Below are 17,618 nucleotides of genomic sequence, written 5' to 3' on the forward strand. Positions count from 1 at the left end.
GAGTTTGTTGGGGGAAACGACACCTATGGGATCATGATGTATCCCTTTTGCTATGGTTGGCGGGCGCGGGGCTGTGGAAAGAGCGGGATTGTGAGATCAACGCGGGGGGATTATCCAGGTTCGGGCCACAAGTGATGCATAATACCCTACTCCTGCTGGTTCATGTTTATCTGGTGTTCTTGGACTAGCTACAAAGCATGCAGGGTCCAAAAATTCTGAATCCTCTCTCAGTACGCCACGGGCCTCCTTTTATAATCAAAGGGGCTGCCACAGTGGCACGCAGGAGGTGGAAAGCTATACAGTAGTCGAGTCTATCTCCTGGCACCATAGGACAAACACATTTAATGCGCTGCCGACTTGCCCTTCTTGCTTTATTGGGGACGACAAGGAAGCTCGTCCCAGCTGTCGCCGCCTCGGCTGGCTTCGACGCGCGTCAGAACTGACGAGGCGTGTAGCACCGCGCTGGCTAGCTGCTGAGTTGGTGCGGTGGCAGAGTCTTCACGAAGATCTGCATGCCACCACGTAGGCGCTTGCCGAGTTGGCCTAAAGGCCACACGTCGCCACGCCGGTGCTTGCCTAGCTGGTGGGCTGGCAGCTGCATGGGACGGCGGTGGAGTCTTGGTAGATGTGGGCCTGGCTGTGGCCCCGCAGATGTCTTCGGCAAGAGTCTTGCTGGGGCCCCGGCAAGGGTCTTGCCATGGCATCGTGGTCGTCCCCGGCAAGGGTCTTGCCGGGGGTCTTGTGGGTATCCTTGGCAAGGATCTTGCCGAGGACCGTCGTCTTCTAGTTATCATCTAGTATTGTGTGTTTCTGGTCTTCACAAAGATCTGGATGCCACCATGGAGGTGCCTCCTGAGCCTCATTTCCAAAGTGGTTGATGGTGTTGGAACTCTTGGGCTCAAGGGTGGCGGCTCTGCTGGTGTTGGGCAAGTTGCCCCGGCAAGGTTCTTGCCGAGGCTGTGGAGGCCGCCCCGGCAAGGGCCTTGCCGGGGAGCTCACCTCGCCCTTATGCTCTTCGTTGTTTCTCGCTTGGAGTTGCTCTGGTCGTCTTGTTGCTTTGCTTCCTCCCTCGGCTCCAACTGCCCACGCACAAGTAAAGGGGTACAAAATAGGACCCCTCCTTTTGTGCACCGACAGAGTTGTGTAGAATAGGTGGCGTGACGTAGCTTTTCCAGGTCTAGATTTCCAGCTGCCAGAATTCTCCATCTTGGTGTGTACCTTGCAAATTATGAGAGAAAAGGCATAAGAATTACTCTAAAAAGCATTATTATGGATAAAAACATTATAAATAATAGTAAGAAAACATGATGCAAAATGGACGTATCAGCCTCCTAACAGGCTTTGAGGTAAATAAAGTAATGTTTTTTTCTTTATAAGCAAGATTCGAGCAATACTTATATGTAGCAGCCCATGAGACTCTGGTAGGTTGCGAAGAAACCTGGCAGAGGATCGAAATTGTAAATACATTGGCCGAAGTATCATCTTGTTTCTATTTTTCATGCTTCGGCGTTGGCGGCTGCTGCCAATGCCGCTGAGTTGGTTGAGATCAATTGGAAGCTGAAGGGTTCCGAGGAAGAGCTCAATCTCGTCAACAAGTGGTTCGACGAAGCACAATGTTAGTCTATTTGAGAAACAGTCCTTTACATAATTTATGTTAAGTAGAATTTTCAGGATGGCCCCCTAAGTAAGAAAATCATCGCAGCTGGTGATACGTCCATTTTGCATCATGTTTTCCTACTGTTAGTTATTATGTTTCTATGCATAATAATGCTTTTTGGAGTAATTCTAATGCCTATTCTCTCATAATTTGCAAGGTACACACAAAGACGGAGAATTCTGGCAGCTGGAAATCTGGACCTGGAAAAGCTACATCAGGCTACCTATTCTGCACAACTCCAAACAAGCTGAAACTTCATGGAGAATTTTTATGGAATATATGATGAATATTGGAGCAAATAAGTACAAGAGGAGGTCGGGCACGACCCACCTGGGCGTGCCAGGGAGCCCAGGCGCGCCATGGTGGGTTGTGCTCACCCAGGCCCACCTCCGGTGCCCATATTCTGGTATATAAGTCATATTGACCTAGAAAAAATAAGGAGAGGACTTTCGGGATGGAGCGCCGCCATCTCGAGGCGGATCTTGGGCAGGAGCACTTTTGCCTCCGGCGGAGCAATTCCACCGGGTGAACTTCTCTCCCGGAGGGGGAAATCATCGTCATCATCATCACCAACAACTCTCCCATCTTGGGGAGGGCTATCTCCATCAACATCTTCAGCATCACCATCTCATCTCAAACCCTAGTTCATCTCTTGTGTTCAATCTTGTTACCGGAACTATAGGTTGGTGCTTGTGGGTGAGTAGTAGTGTTGATTACATCTTGTAGTTGATTACTATATGGTTTATTTGGTGGAAGATTATACGTTCAGACCATTATGCTATTTAATACCCCTCTGATCTTGAGCATGATTATCATTTTTTAGTAGGTACTTTTGTTCTTGAGGTCACGGGAGAAATCATGTTGCAAGTAATCATGTGAACTTGATAAGTGTTCGATATTTTGATGGTACGTATGTTGTGATTCCCTTAGTGGTGTCATGTGAACACCGACTACATGGAACTTCACCATATTTGGGCCTAAGGGAATGCATGGTGGAGTTGTTATTAGATGATGTCTTGCGAGAGTGACAGAATCTTAAACCCTAGTTTATGCGCTACATCGTAAGGGACTAATTTGGATCAAAAAGTTTAATGCTATGATTAGAATTTATTCTTAATACTTTCCTCGTAGTTGCGGATGCTTGCGGGATGGTTAATCATAAGTAGTAGGTTTGTTCAAGTAAGAACAACACCTAAGCACCGGTCCACCCACATATCAAATTATCAAAGTAGCGAACACGAATCGAACCAACATGATGAAAGTGACTAGATGAAATTCTTGTGTACCCTCAAGAACGCTTCGCTTATTATAAGAGACCGTTTTGGCCTGTCCTTTGTCTCAAAAGGATTGGGCTACCTTGTTTCACTTTTGTTACTATTACCGTTACTTACTCATTACAAATTATCTTGCTATCAAACTACTCTGTTACTTACAATTTCAGCACTTGCAGACATTACCTTGCTGAAAACCACTTGTCATTTCCTTCAGCTCCTCATTGGGTTTGACACTCTTACTTATCGAAAAGAGCTACAATTGATCCCCTATACTTGTGGGTCATCAGTTGGTGCCACGGAGGTCGAGAGCCTCAAAGCTGAGCTACGGAAGGCGAAAGCCGACGCAGCCAGTCAGAAGGCGGCGACTGAATGAATGGCCGCTGGGCTCACGTCGATGAAAAATGACAGTGAGAAGCATGAGGCTAGGGTAGCTAAAGTGCAACAAGAGCTCAAGGATGCCATCATGAAATGTGAGGACCTTGAGCAAAAGAATAAGGAGCATGCCACCAAACTGGCGAAGATGAAGATTGAGGTCCAGGAAGCACGGACAGAAGAGCGAGGAGCTTGGGAGGAGCTCCGTCAAGTAGATCACATTGCGGATGGTAAGCAGTACTTACTGCAAAGTGTCTTGGGAGGCCAAAGATTCGCATTTCTTACCCGGGTCTGGCGTTCCGCATGCGCCTTTAATGAGCTCCCGAGGAGTGCGTCGGATGCTTCCAGGAACTATGCGACTCGGGAGGGTGAATCCGAGTTGAGGCTATTTTGGGTACAGATCTGGGCGCATGAGCGCCCATCCTTGTTAATCAAATGAAGCAAATGATGGAGCTGCACCGAATGGCAAAGCTGGCCATGACGGACCTTTGTCTCTGGCTCTGGCCATCCGAGCCTATACCGAGCAGCTACTTTGTCTTGGTAGCGAAGTTGTGTGATGCGCCACCCGCATGATGACGTGAAGCACTCGGTATGCATCGAGGGGGCTCGGTTGGCATTCTCGAAGACCATGGTGCACTAGCCGAAGATAAAGCCCGTCGAGATGGCCACTGGACCGCTCCCAACTGGAAAGGAGCACAGGCTCCCGGAGCAGTACTTCTCCGCCGTTATGGACGGTGCTCGAGCCGTAGAGGCATTGTGTTTCAAGGATGTAATCCTTGAGTAGTTGCACCATGATGTATTAAACTGTGGTTTGAACCTTTATGCGTTTTGAGGCAGTGGTATTTTGTATGGTTTATCATACTTGCATATGTTTATGTTAATTTTGACTCCTATGCGGCCGTTTTATCTTGAAAGTTACCAATCGGTGGCTTCAACCCCCACGTAGATGCCATGAGGGGTGTTCCATCCCCCGCACTGTAACCCTTAGCCGAGTCTTGGTGCCAGGAGGTGGTAGTGTAGGAGGGGAACAAGGCAATCAGTACTATTCGACTTTATTACCTTTACTGAGCCATAGGTGCTTGACTGTGGGGGGTGGTGACCAGCCCCTAGTGTGGTGGGATATTAGGCGAAGCCTAGGGCCGAGCATCGATCACATGATTATTCAAGGATGAATCCTTCCTAGTACACGGGACAATCACTAATGATTTTTTGCTTTGAAGACCAGTCATCGGATCGTCGACCAGTTCTCGCGTATTATGACTGTCAGTTTTTGGCTTTCTCCACTGAAGTACTTGACTGAGCGAGGAGGAAGTACAATCGCAGCGGTTCTCAATTTACCTTCTTAGCCGAATGTGCAGAACGTAAGGAGGTAAACACAGGAGCGGGGCAACCCAACTATTGACCCAAGACATAATTCGGAACCAGTGCATATAATGCAATATCCGAGATGTCGAACACAGTAAATAGAAAAGGTGTCAGTCTCTAATGTATAAGGCAAACGTCTAGGCCAAGCCCCCGGTCTAATAACTGGTATATATACGAAATTCGAAGTGTATAACACTTGGTTGAGGCAGATTCGAAGAGCGAAGAGGAACAAATAGGGAAAAGTACATCATAAACAACTATAGAGGAACCATAAAAAGGTTTGTTTTATTTACAAGAAGCTCATGATGTCTAGCCGTACAATTCGAACTGCCGAACACAGCGCCTAAAAGGATAAGCTCCTTTTAAAAGAGGAAGAAGAATTTTTTTTTACAGATGAAAGGTTCACGTAGGGCCTTGATGCATGGGTTACCTCCCGAACTATGCCCTACTGCACGTCTGCGCCTTTGCTTCTGTTGGAGAGAGCTACTCCATGGGTTTATTGTCCGCTGGTAGGTCCTTGAGAGGGAGACTTCGACATGTCACTGTATTGGTGGGGCTTGACGCCGGATAGGTCCTAGATGGTACCCGTTCGTCATCCCAAGACACACTATTCCAACACTACAAAAAAAGACACATTCGTGACATTTTGGGCTGAACGATTTTTTCTGTCCTGCTTATGACACTTCTATGACGATAACTTTGACAAAACCCGGTATCATCATAGATGTGGTGGGCTCCGACTTCTATGACAACAAATCTTGACAGAAAATGGGCTTTTCATCCTGGGCGGGCCGGAGACGCAGCTGCATGACATTCTTTGGGCCCTCGATGACGGAAAAAACATGGTAGAAGGTTTAGGGTTTGCGCGTTTCTCTCATACACTACGCGCGTCTATGCGAGGCATTGGGCTCTAACTGAACTTGAGTGAGGTGTTCACTTACTGAACCCAATCGATTGCACTGGCTACACGTTACTGAACCCGAACGATCGATCCCTGGCTATTAACTGAACCCGATCGAGCAATTCCTTTGCTACTACTGCTAACTAAAGCCGGTCGAACTTGCTGCCTCTTAATGAATAGTGAGCATTGTTGGGGTTGGATGAATAGTTCCTAATGGGGGTTGGATGAACAGGACCCCATGGTAGTAGAGGCCATTGCCGCTGGATGAATAGGACCCCGATCGAGACGAGGCCGCCACACACCCGAGCCGGTTGGGGGTGGATGAACAGGACCCCGTGGAGGGCTGGTTGAACAGTACCCCGTGTGCAGGGCTGGTTGAATAATAGCCGGTGGAGGCTGGATGAATAGGAACCCATGGAGGGCTGGTTGAACAGTAGCTGGTGGAGGCTGGATGAACAGGAGCCCGTGGAGGAAGGAGGGAGACGCCGTGGATAAACAGTAGCAGGTGGAGGCTGGAGGAGGTTGACGGCGGATGAACAGTAGCCCGTGGAGTCCCATTTCATGGTACGCCACACCCCTCCCGATCAACAGGACCCCGGTTCTACCATAGGAGGTCGAAGAGATGTCTGTTTCCTCCGTTTTGTGGTACGCCAAACCCCTCCAAATGAATAGGATCCCATTTCAATCGTGGACGGTCGAATAGAAGGCCGTTTCCTCCATTCTGTGGTATGCTAGACCTCGTTTTGGCTGTTCCGTCCAAGCCGGTTGGCTCCCGATGAACATGATGCATTCCATTGCCTCCCGATGAACACGACACAGTTTCTCCATTCCGACCCAGTCGGTTGGCTGCCGATGAATAGGAAGCCGTCACTGCTCTTCCCTGCCTCTCCGTGTACATGAGCCCTGGTCATACGTATGCGCGAGTAGGCGTTCGAGACCCCGCCCATATGTATGTACGTGGCCGTATTTACTTTCTTGCACCCTGGTTGTACGTACGTGTACATGATATTGACGAGACTACATGACATGCTACATCTGCGCCTCTACTATGACATGTGCCCTTCCGTACTCGGCCACGGTTCATCATTGCAGCCTGCAGACAGACCGATCGACCAGTATGTATGTATGCATGTTCGCGACCAGACAGACAACACTACGTATGGTTCGACCGGGTGGATCCCAACTGTCAGGGAGGTAAATAGGCACTTCCTTGTGTGCGAAGATATAGCTGGTGGGTCCTAGCTATCAGGGGGAGAATCATATTTTTCCCGTAATATGGACGCACTTACTTGCATGCCAACATGTAGCGGGCGGGTCCCAGCAGCCAGGGGGAAATGTTTTTTCACTAAATATGATGGCCCGTCCGGTGGGTCCTTGATGCCATGTGGAGGAATTATTATTTTGTGCGTAATAAGTAGGCACTTCCTTGCTGCAGCCGTGGACCCAGCTATCAGCCTCTCCATGCATAGTACTCACCCGATGGAAGTCATTCCTTGACCACATTGACCACGCCGTGCTGAGAGCACGAAGGCGGTGGACGACAACAAGGCCTAGGAAGGGGACGACGCGGAGCTGGGGAAGACGCAGTAGTGGATGCCCATGCAGAGAGGAGTATGAGGGTTGACTGGTTCGGTTGCGGAGTGAGGCTGTCGTCACCGTAGAATAATAGGGGTTGCGGGTGAGTAGAGGGATAGCATGGCCAGAGGTTGGAATAGGGTGGGGTGGTCAGGCCTGCGCGGCAGTAGAGCCGACCATGTGAGGAAGGAGCAGGCGGCATGACCGACGCTGGTTTGGGCTGCTGGAGCAAGAATACCAGAGGTTGAAGAAGCACTAGGGTCGTTGGATGGACATCATACGGTCACTGGAGCTAGAATCGTTCATACTGACTAAGTTGACAAAGCCCTCCGTCCGCGTCAGTAGGCCCACAAGTCAGCCTCCCACTGTGGTGGGTCCTTGCTAACAGGGGGAGTATTCATTTTTTTGTGCATAATAAGGAGGCACTTCCTTGCATGCAAAGATATAGCTGGTGGGTCCGAGCTGTCAGCGGGAGGAACGTTTGTTTCGCGAAATACAGAGCAATTCCAGTGGGTCCCAGCTGTCAGGTGGAGGAATCATTATTTTGAGCGTAATAAGGAGGCACCTGCTTGTGTGGGTCCCTACTGTCAGCCTCTCCACTTGCATCGCTCTTCCGATGGCTGTTGTTTGTTGACCATGTTGACCACGCCACGCGAGAGCACAAACGTGGTGGACGAGGGCGAGGCCCAGGAAGGGAACAACCCGGAACCGGCGAAGACACAATAGTGGATGCCCATGCTGAGGGGAGTACGAGCGTTGACTGGTCGGCTGCGGGGTGAGGCTGGCGTCACCGGAAAATAACAGGATGTGCGGGGGGGGGGGGGGGGGGGGGGGGGGTAGAGGGATGGCCTGGCGGCAGCACAACCGGCCACGGGAGGAGTGAGCAGGCAGTCATGCTGGCGCTGGTTTGGGTACTTATGTGAAAAAGTTTCAACCTGATAAGCTCAAACCCAAATCGGAGAAGTGCATCTTCATAGGATACCCAAAAGAAAATGTTGGGTACACCTTCTATCACAGATCCGAAGGCAAGATATTCATTGCTGAGAATGGATCCTTTCTAGAGAAGGAGTTTCTCTCGAAAGAAGTGAGTGGGAGGAAAGTAGAACTTGATGAGATAACTGTACCTGCTCCCTTATTGGAAAGTAGTTCATCATAGAAATCTGTTCATATGACTACTACACCAATTAGTGAGGAAGCTAATGATGATGATCATGTAACTTCAGATCAAGTTACTACCGAACCTCGTAGGTAAACCAGAGTGAGATCCGCACTACAGTGGTACGGTAATCCTATTCTGGAGGTCATGTTACTTGACCATGACGAGCCTATGAACTATGAGGAAGCGATGATGAGCCCAGATTCCGTGAAATGGCTTGAGGCCATGAAATCTGAGATGAGATCCATGTATGAGAACAAAGTATGGACTTTGATTGACTTGCCCATTGATCGGCGAGCCATTGAGATTAAATGGATCTTCAAGAGGAAGACGGACGCTGATATTAGTGTTACTATCTACAAAGCTAGAATTGACGCAAAAAGGTTTTCGACAAGTTCAAGGTGTTGACTACGATGAGAGTTTCTCACTCGTATCTATGCTTAAGTCTGTCCGAATCATGTTAGCAATTGCCGCATTTTATGAAATCTGCCAAATGGATAAACAAAACTGCATTCCTTAATGGATTTATTAAAGAAGAGTTGTATATGATGCAACCATAAGGTTTTGTCAATCCTAAAGGTAGTAACAAAATATGCAAGCTCCAGCGATCCATCTATGGACTGGTGCAAGCATCTCGGAGTTGGAATGTACACTTTGATAAGTTGATCAAAGCATATAGTTCTATACAGACTTGCGGTGAAGCCTGTATTTACAAGAAAGTGAGTGGGAGCACTAGAGCATTTCTGATAAGTATATGTGAATGACATATTGTTGATCGGAGATAATGTAGAATTATTCTGCAAAGCATAAAGGAAGTTTTGAAAGGAGTATTGCAAAGAAAGACCTCGGTGAAGCTGCTTACATATTGAGCATCAAGATCTATAGAGATAGATCAAGACACTTGATAAGTTTTTCAATGAGTACATACCTTGACAAGATTTTCAAGTAGTTCAAAATGGAACAGTAAAAGAAGGAGTTCTTGCCTGTGTTACAAGGTGTGAAGTTGAGTAAGACTCAAAACCCGACCACGGCAGAAGATAGAGAGAGAATGAAAGTCATTCCCTATGCCTCAACCATAGGTTCTATAAATTATGCCATGCTATGTACCAGACCTATTGTATACCCTGCCCTGAGTTTGGCAAGGGAGTACAATAGTGATCTAGGAGTAGACCACTAGACAGCGGTCAAAATTATCCTTAGTGGAATAAGGATATGTCTCTTGCTTATGGAGGTGACAAAAAGGTTCGTCGTAAAGGGTTACGTCGATGCAAATTTTGACACTGATCCAGATGACTCTAAATCTCAATCTGGATACATATTGAAAGTGGGAGCAATTAGCTAGAGTAGCTCCATGTAGAGCATTGTTGACATAGAAATTTGCAAAATACTTACGGATCTGAATGTGGCAGACCCGTTGACTAAACTTCTCTCACAAGCAAAACATGATCACACCTTAGTACTCTTTGGGTGTTAATCACATAGCGATGTGAACTAGATTATTGACTCTAGTAAACCCTTTGGGTGTTGGTCACATGTTGATGTGAACTATGGGTGTTAATCACATGGTGATGTGAACTATTGGTAGTAAATCACATGGCGATGTGAACTAGATTATTGACTCTAGTGCAAGTCGGAGACTGAAGGAAATATGCCCTAGAGGCAATAATAAAGTTATTATTTATTTCCTTATATCATGATAAATGTTTATTATTCATGCTAGAATTTTATTAACCAGAAACATAATACATGTGTGAATACATAGACAAACAGAGTGTCACTAGTATGCCTCTACTTGACTAGCTCGTTGATCAAAGATGGTTATGTTTCCTAACCATAGACATGAGTTGTCATTTGATTAACGGGATCACATCATTAGGAGAATGATGTGATTGACTTGACCCATTCCGTTAGCATAGCACTTGATCGTTTAGTTTGTTGCTATTGCTTTCTTCATGACTTATACATGTTCCTATGACTATGAGATTATGCAACTCCCGTTTACCAGAGGAACACTTTGTGTGCGACCAAATGTCACAACATAACTGGGTGATTATAAAGGTGCTCTACAGGTGTCTCCAAAGGTACTTGTTGGGTTGGCGTATTTCGAGATTAGGATTTGTCACTCTGATTGTCGGAGAGGTATCTCTGGGCCCACTCGGTAATGCACATCACTATAAGCCTTGCAAGCATTGCAACTAATGAGTTAGTTGCGGGATGATGTATTACAGAACGAGTAAAGAGACTTGCCGGTAACGAGATTGAACTAGGTATTGAGATACCAACGATCGAATCTCGGGCAAGTAACATACTGATGACAAAGGGAACAACGTATGTTGTCATGCAGTTTGACCGATAATGATCTTCGTAGAATATGTAGAAGCCAATATGAGCATCCAGGTTCCGCTATTGGTTATTGACCAGAGACGTGTCTTGGTCATGTCTACATAGTTCTCGAACCCGTAGGGTCCGCACGCTTAAAGTTTGATGACGATTATATTATTGGTTTATGTGTTTTGATGTACCGAAGGAGTTCGGAGTCCCGGATGAGATCGGGGACATGACGAGGAGTCTCGAAATGGTCGAGATGTCGATATATTGGATGACTATATTCGGACATCGGAAAGGTTCGAGTGATTCGGGTATTTTCGGGAGTACCGGGGAGTTACGGGAATTCGTATTGGGCCTTAATGGGCCATACGGGAAAGGAGAGAAAGGCCTCAAAGGGTGGCCGCACCCCTCCCCATGGGCTGGTCCGAGTTGGACTAGGGAGGGGGGTCGCACCCTTCCTTCCTTCTCCTTTTCAATTCCCTTTCCTTCTCTCCTACTCCTACTACTTGGAAGGGCTCCTAGTTCTACTAGGAAAGGGGGAATCCTACTCCCGGTGGGAGTAGGACTCCCCTAGGGCGCGCCATAGAGAGGGCCGGCCCCTCCCCTCCTCCACTCCTTTATATACGTGGCCAGGAGGCACCCCATAGACACAACAATTGATCTCTTGATCTCTTAGCCGTGTGCGGTGCCCCTCTCCACCATAATCCACCTCAATCATATCGTAGCGGTGCTTAGGCGAAGCCCTGCGTCGGTAGAACATCATCATCATCACCACGCCGTCGTGCTGACGAAACTCTCCCTCAACACTCAGCTGGATCGGAGTTCGAGGAACGTCATCGAGTTGAACGTGTGCAGAACCCAGAGGTGCCGTGCGTTCGGTACTTGATCAGTCGGATCGTGAAGACGTACGACTACATCAACCGTGTTGTGCTAACGGTTCCGCTTTCGATTTACGAGGGTACGTGGACAACACTCTCCCCTCTCGTTGCTATGCATCACCATGATCTTGCGCGTGCGTAGGAATTTTTTTGAAATTACTACGTTCCCAACACATTTGTCCACCTGAAACTTCTTTTTTTGCTGTGCAACATGTTCGTGCGTGAGAAATCTCTTGTTGAAAAAATGAAGCCTCATGGATAATAGTAACCTCGCATTCAACAGGAAGGATGTGACAAAGCTTCTATTTGCCTGGTTGGATGAATATCCTTCCACCGTTACTGTCCTCAAACAAAAATCATGATAACTGAGAAAATCCTGGTGCTTATTACGCCACCGATTGGTTATATGTTTTTCTCCATGTGTTAGTGCCGAAGTAGACATGAAGATTGAAAACATTTAAGGTCTGATAAAGGAGTATGTCGAAAGAGCGACAGATGAACGGTTAATTCTAGTACAATATATACGGGCTTTCAATGTGCATGAAATCATCACCTTTATATATAAATTCTCTAAACATCAAAAGCATCGCAGCAAGCCAATAATTATGTTCAGATCATAACTAAACATTCCGATATATAAGATCTTGAAAGAATCCAGCAGCATTGATAGGCTATCCATGGAAGAACTATTCGTTGAGCATATGACATAATATTAATACCAAAATGTACTCCAAGATCATATAAAACTTATGCGCATAAATAAAAAATGAAGATTATGATTACAAATGTGTAGATGATAATATACGGTACCTAAAAAAGTGAGGAGCCAAATACCAACTTGTTGTGATCATTAAACGGATCACTAATTACACCCAAGGTTTATAACAATAATGAAGGAGCAACCTTTGAATTGAAGGGGTATCTTCGATGATGAGTTGTGTACTTCAAAACAAATTCCAATGCTTTTAAGGTGAGGTGTCTTTATTTGGAGACAACTGATAGGGATTTCTATTCCCAAAACAATCAACAAGCGCTTCAAGCAGGGCAATTCGAGTGGATGATGCTGTGTAGTGAGGCCTTCGACAGATAAACCACCACAAGCGAGAGTTTTTTAGTAGTGGGAGTCGAAGCATTTGTACTGCTGGTAGATGGCATCGGGTGAAGGTGGTGGTGTGGAGAGAGGAGGAAAACTACGAAATGGACAACCATCGTGTGGGCACAAATTCTTGGTGTTTGGTTCGTGGTATGAAACTTTCGTGGTAATGGTAGAACTCAAACTGCTGGAGTTTTTTGAATTCAGGGGATGTCAACCAAGCATCCACCATGCAGGGTATGGACAGCAGGTAGCGTGTCGGGATGCAGAGGCGTTGAACGGGGCCCTGCTAGGAGAGGAGACGATGGCTCTGAGGAGATCAAATTCAGGAAGGACAGACATCTGACAAAAGCCGAGATTGAGGGGCGCGTTGTGATGACCCACAAGTATATGGGATCAATTGTAGACTTTTCGATAAGTAAGAGTGTCGAACCCAATGAGGAGCAGAAGGAAATGACAAGTGGTTTTCAGCAAGGTAATGTATGCAAGTGCTGAAATTGTAAGTAACAGAGTAGTTTGATAGGAAGATAATTTGTAACGAGCAAGTAACGATGATAGTAACAAAAGTGCAGCAAGGTAGCTCAATCCTTTTGAGGCGAAGGACATGCCAAAACAGTCTCTTATAATAAGCAAAGCGTTCTTGAGGGTACACGAGAATTCATCTAGTCACTTTCATCATGTTGATTTGATTCATGATTGCTACTTTGATAATTTTATATGTGGGTGGACCAGTGCTTAGGTGCTGTTCTTACTTGAACAAACCTCCTACTTATGATTAACCCCCTCGCAAGCATCCGCAACTACGAGAAAATTATTAAGAATAAATTCTAACCATAGCATTAAACTTTTGGATCCAATCGGTCCCTTACGGAATAGCGCATAAACTAGGGTTTAAGTTTCTACCACTCTCACAACCCATCATCTAATAACTACTCCACAATGCATTCCCTTAGGCCCAAACATGGTGAAGGGTGAAGTTTCATGTATTCGACGTTCACATGACACCACTAAGGGAATCACAACATACATACTATCAAAATATTGAACACATATCAAGTTCACACGGTTACTTACAACATGATTTCTCTGTGAACTCAAGAACAGAAGTAACTACTCACAAATGATAAACATGCTCAAGATCAGAGGGGTATTAAATAGCATAATGGATCTGAACATATAATCTTCCACCAAATAAACCATATAGTAATCAACTACAAGATGTAATCAACACTACAAGTCACCCACAAGCATCAATCTATAGTTCCGGTACAAATATTGAACACAAGAGATGAACTAGGGTTTGAGAGGAGATGGTGATGTTGAAGATGTTGATGGAGATTTCCCTCCCCAAGACGGGAGAGTTTTTGGTGATGATGATGACTATGATTTCCCCCTCCGAGAGGTAAGTTCCCCCGGCGAAATCACTCCGCTGGAGGGCAAAAGTGCTCTTGCCCAAGTTCCGCCTCGAGACGGTGGCGCTCCGTCCTAAAAGTCATCCCTTACTTTTTCTAGGTCAAAATGACTTACATACCAGAAGAAGGGCACCGGAGGTGGGCCAAGGAGGGCACAACCCACCAGGGCGCGCCTGGGCTCCCTAGCACGCCTAGGTGGGTTGTGCCCACCTGGTGGCCCCCCTTAGGTACTTATTGACTCCAATATTTCTTATATATTCCATAAAAATTCCCCATAAAGTTTCAGCTCATCTGGATTTGTGCAGAATAGGTAGCCTGACGTAGCTATTTTAGGTCTAGATTTCCAACTTCCGGAATTCTCCCTCTTTGTGTGCACCTTGCATATTATGAGAGGAAAGGCATTATAATTACTCCAAGAAGCATTATTATGCATAAAACATTATAAATAATAGTAGGTAAACATGATGAAAAATGGACGTATCACAGTGTGCCATAGTGGGCGCCACCGAGTTGAGAGGACTGGTGTGCGGCAACAATCCTTGGTGGGGAGAAGCGAGATGATCTCCCCAAGGATGTCGTCCAGGAGATCGCTGATGCGGTCCACCGGAGATTCTACGGGTTCCTTAGATCCGGTGGGGGGGGGCTCGCCACTTGTCCCCGTGCTGCCGAGTGCGGGATCTACAACCAACATCGTCGCTGGCGGGAGCCTCATCTTCTTGGCGCTGGGGCCAGCCGACTCCATTTTCCTTGTGGGCGTCGCCCCAAGCTCACGGGTTTGAGAGAGTAGCCAGAGACGAGCCTAGTGGAAGTGCGAGTGGGGAAGGAGGGCTTGGGTTTTCTGTAGGAGTGGAAGAAGAGGAGCAGGTGTTTTTTGTATGAGTGAGGATGAAGGTGAGTGGGGGTTTTTTGTACGAGTGAGGAAGATGGGGAGCAGGGGGAAATGGGGGGCGACAGAAGCGGGAGAGTCCAGTGAGCTGCAGTATAAGTGGAAGCGAGGAGGAAGGAGGGTTTTCTATGATCGCCCCCTCTTCAAGAAATATGGGCTTCTCCTCGTAAAAAACAAAAACAAACGGGCTTTAAGATGGATAGGATTTTGTATCGGCCCAGTCTGCCGCCCATGTTTAATACTGGAGGGCCTTAACACTAGAGGCAGCCCATTAGAGACACTCTCTAGCTCTCCAGCTTGTTGCCCATTCGAAAGAAAATAAGAGACGCCTCCCGCTTAATTATGGCTCCTCATCGGTAACATTTTTCAACTTGAAAAAGAAGTTATAACTCCTTTTTGGCCGGCTTGGCATCCACCAAATTAGAGGATGGTGTACTGCAAGCAGACACTCACACTAGTCATAGCGCAGCGAAATGAGGGGTCAAATAACATGCCCACAATATACATAGATTAACAAGGATTGTGGGGGATTAAATCATGTACAAGTCAAATTCCCCTCCATTCCTATCCAAACCCCTTGGGAGGAGGTTGAACCGAACAAGGCCTAACACTAACCACGGTGGGATTAACTTAATTCCATACAGTATCATAATATGATACTCAACCCTCTCTTTCTTCATTTAATTCTATGCCACCTCATCAAATTTGCCTACTACCTCCATCTCGCTGAATAAAAGTCATTCGCGTAGTTCTAGGTCGATAATTTAACTATCTAAATATGTATTATATGTGACCAAATATATATATATATAGAAACTACATCCGTGTAGAAATCTAATAATGTACTTTTCATGACATATAACACATATTTAATTCCTCAAATCGATGACCTAGAACTACGCTAATGACTTATTCACCGAGATGGAGGTAGTAGTTGGCATGCATGATACTACTACTTATGATACTCCCATTACAACCAGCCTGGTAGAATTAATATACCTAATCTAAATGGTCGCTGCCCGATCACTTTGTCCTCCTCCAGCATCCGGCTGAAGAAGAATCGTGCAAGACACCGGCTGTATTCACCGGCGTCGCCTTGGCGGTGGCCTTCATGGGATACAATCGGTGGCAGCCTCCCGTGTTCTACTTCTCCTCTATGATGGCGGCGGGCGGGGACGTGTTGGCCACCTCATTGACATCCGCGTAGCCGCGTCACCTCGTCAACATCCGTGGCAACTTCTTTCTCTGCCTGGATGGCGCGGCTACGCGCGCGTCGAAGGAGGATGGCGCAGTCGCAGACACTAGAGGTGATTTATGTCGCGGCAGCATTGAGGGCAGCGACGACGCCCGTGCCGCCGTGCTCCCCAACAAGCCGGTGTGAAGCAAGTCAACACTCTTCCTCGAGCTGTATTGGAGCGGCCAGCTACAGAACCACGCACTGGCTTAGTGCGGCAACTACCTCCAATGGGCTAGGCAAGGTAGCTGGAGCAGTGAGATGCCTTGCTCGTAACTGCCGGGCTCAGCGGGCCACCCAAACGGCTTTTATGCTAGAGAACTGCTCTTCCCGCTCGTCGGATGCCGCTAAAAGAGTGGAGAAAATGGTGGAAGCAGGAGCTTGGCTGGCGTCATGCTCCTGAACGAACGTGTGTGGCTGGAGTGGGTTTCTCGCATTCCACACAGGTTTAAATGTAGGTTTTTGAATGCGGCAAGGAGGCCGGTACAGCTAGGAGTGCAGTGGGCAGTGCCCTGGGTCGGCGTGCCGCTTCAAATGGCGGGCGCAGTGAGAGGTCGCGTCTGCCCTGACCCCCTTGATCGTGGACCTTGACCGTGTACGTCACCTTGTGTCCTGATCTGAGATGCCACGTGTACCAGATGAATGACTCCAAGTTCGACCACCGTGATGCTAGGTGCGAGCTAGGGAACACTGTTGGAGACACCCCCTCATAATTTTCCTATTCCTGTGTTTTAAGTTCCTACGAAGAGAGTACTTGCTCTAAATGATGTGCCTCTGCAAGAGCCGCCTATATTAATTAACCATGCTCTAAAAAGGTGGACCAGCTTTGGCTATAGTATACTGTACTAGGTTAGTAGGTGACCTTGCGCTTGGCTCTTTGCCTCTTCTAGAAGTCGAACAACAATGATGGTACTACAGTTGTACTACTTTTGGCAATCTAACGTCAAACGAACTGTTGCACGTCCACCGCTTGTCAACAAAAGTTTTTCCTCGTGCTACGAGCCACCATGCAGACGCTGGCGAGGGAGAAGGCATAGTAAGAAAGCTTCTCATCGTTCTGCGAGTTGATGGGACACATCAAAGTTATTTAGTACTCTCTCCAAAAAGGTCCGACCATGTCCATGGCTACCATCCCATGCTCCGTCAATGAGTATGTGCACTATTCATGTGCCATCGAGTAGAAAAAATATTGTGTAGTACTAGGTGCCATCGAAGTGCATGACTCTCGTACGCATTGCTTATCTCCATTTTCTTGCGTGACACATGCAGCTTGATGCTAGATGTCCCTCGTGTTGGCAAAAGGATGAACAAAGCTCACGTCAAACAAAAGAGTAGAAGAACATAGATTCCCAACGACCGAGAAGGAGCAAGGAACCTCGTGGTGGAGCGTCGGCACTCACAATATTTTATATTATTCAATGATATAAAATCAACCAAATCTCTCGTCTAGATGGTTTGAGCGTTTCCCCTGTTTTTTGCCGCTTGCC

This window comes from Triticum urartu, chromosome 5, assembly GCF_003073215.2.
Source record: "Triticum urartu cultivar G1812 chromosome 5, Tu2.1, whole genome shotgun sequence".
NCBI classification, from domain to species: domain Eukaryota; kingdom Viridiplantae; phylum Streptophyta; class Magnoliopsida; order Poales; family Poaceae; genus Triticum; species Triticum urartu.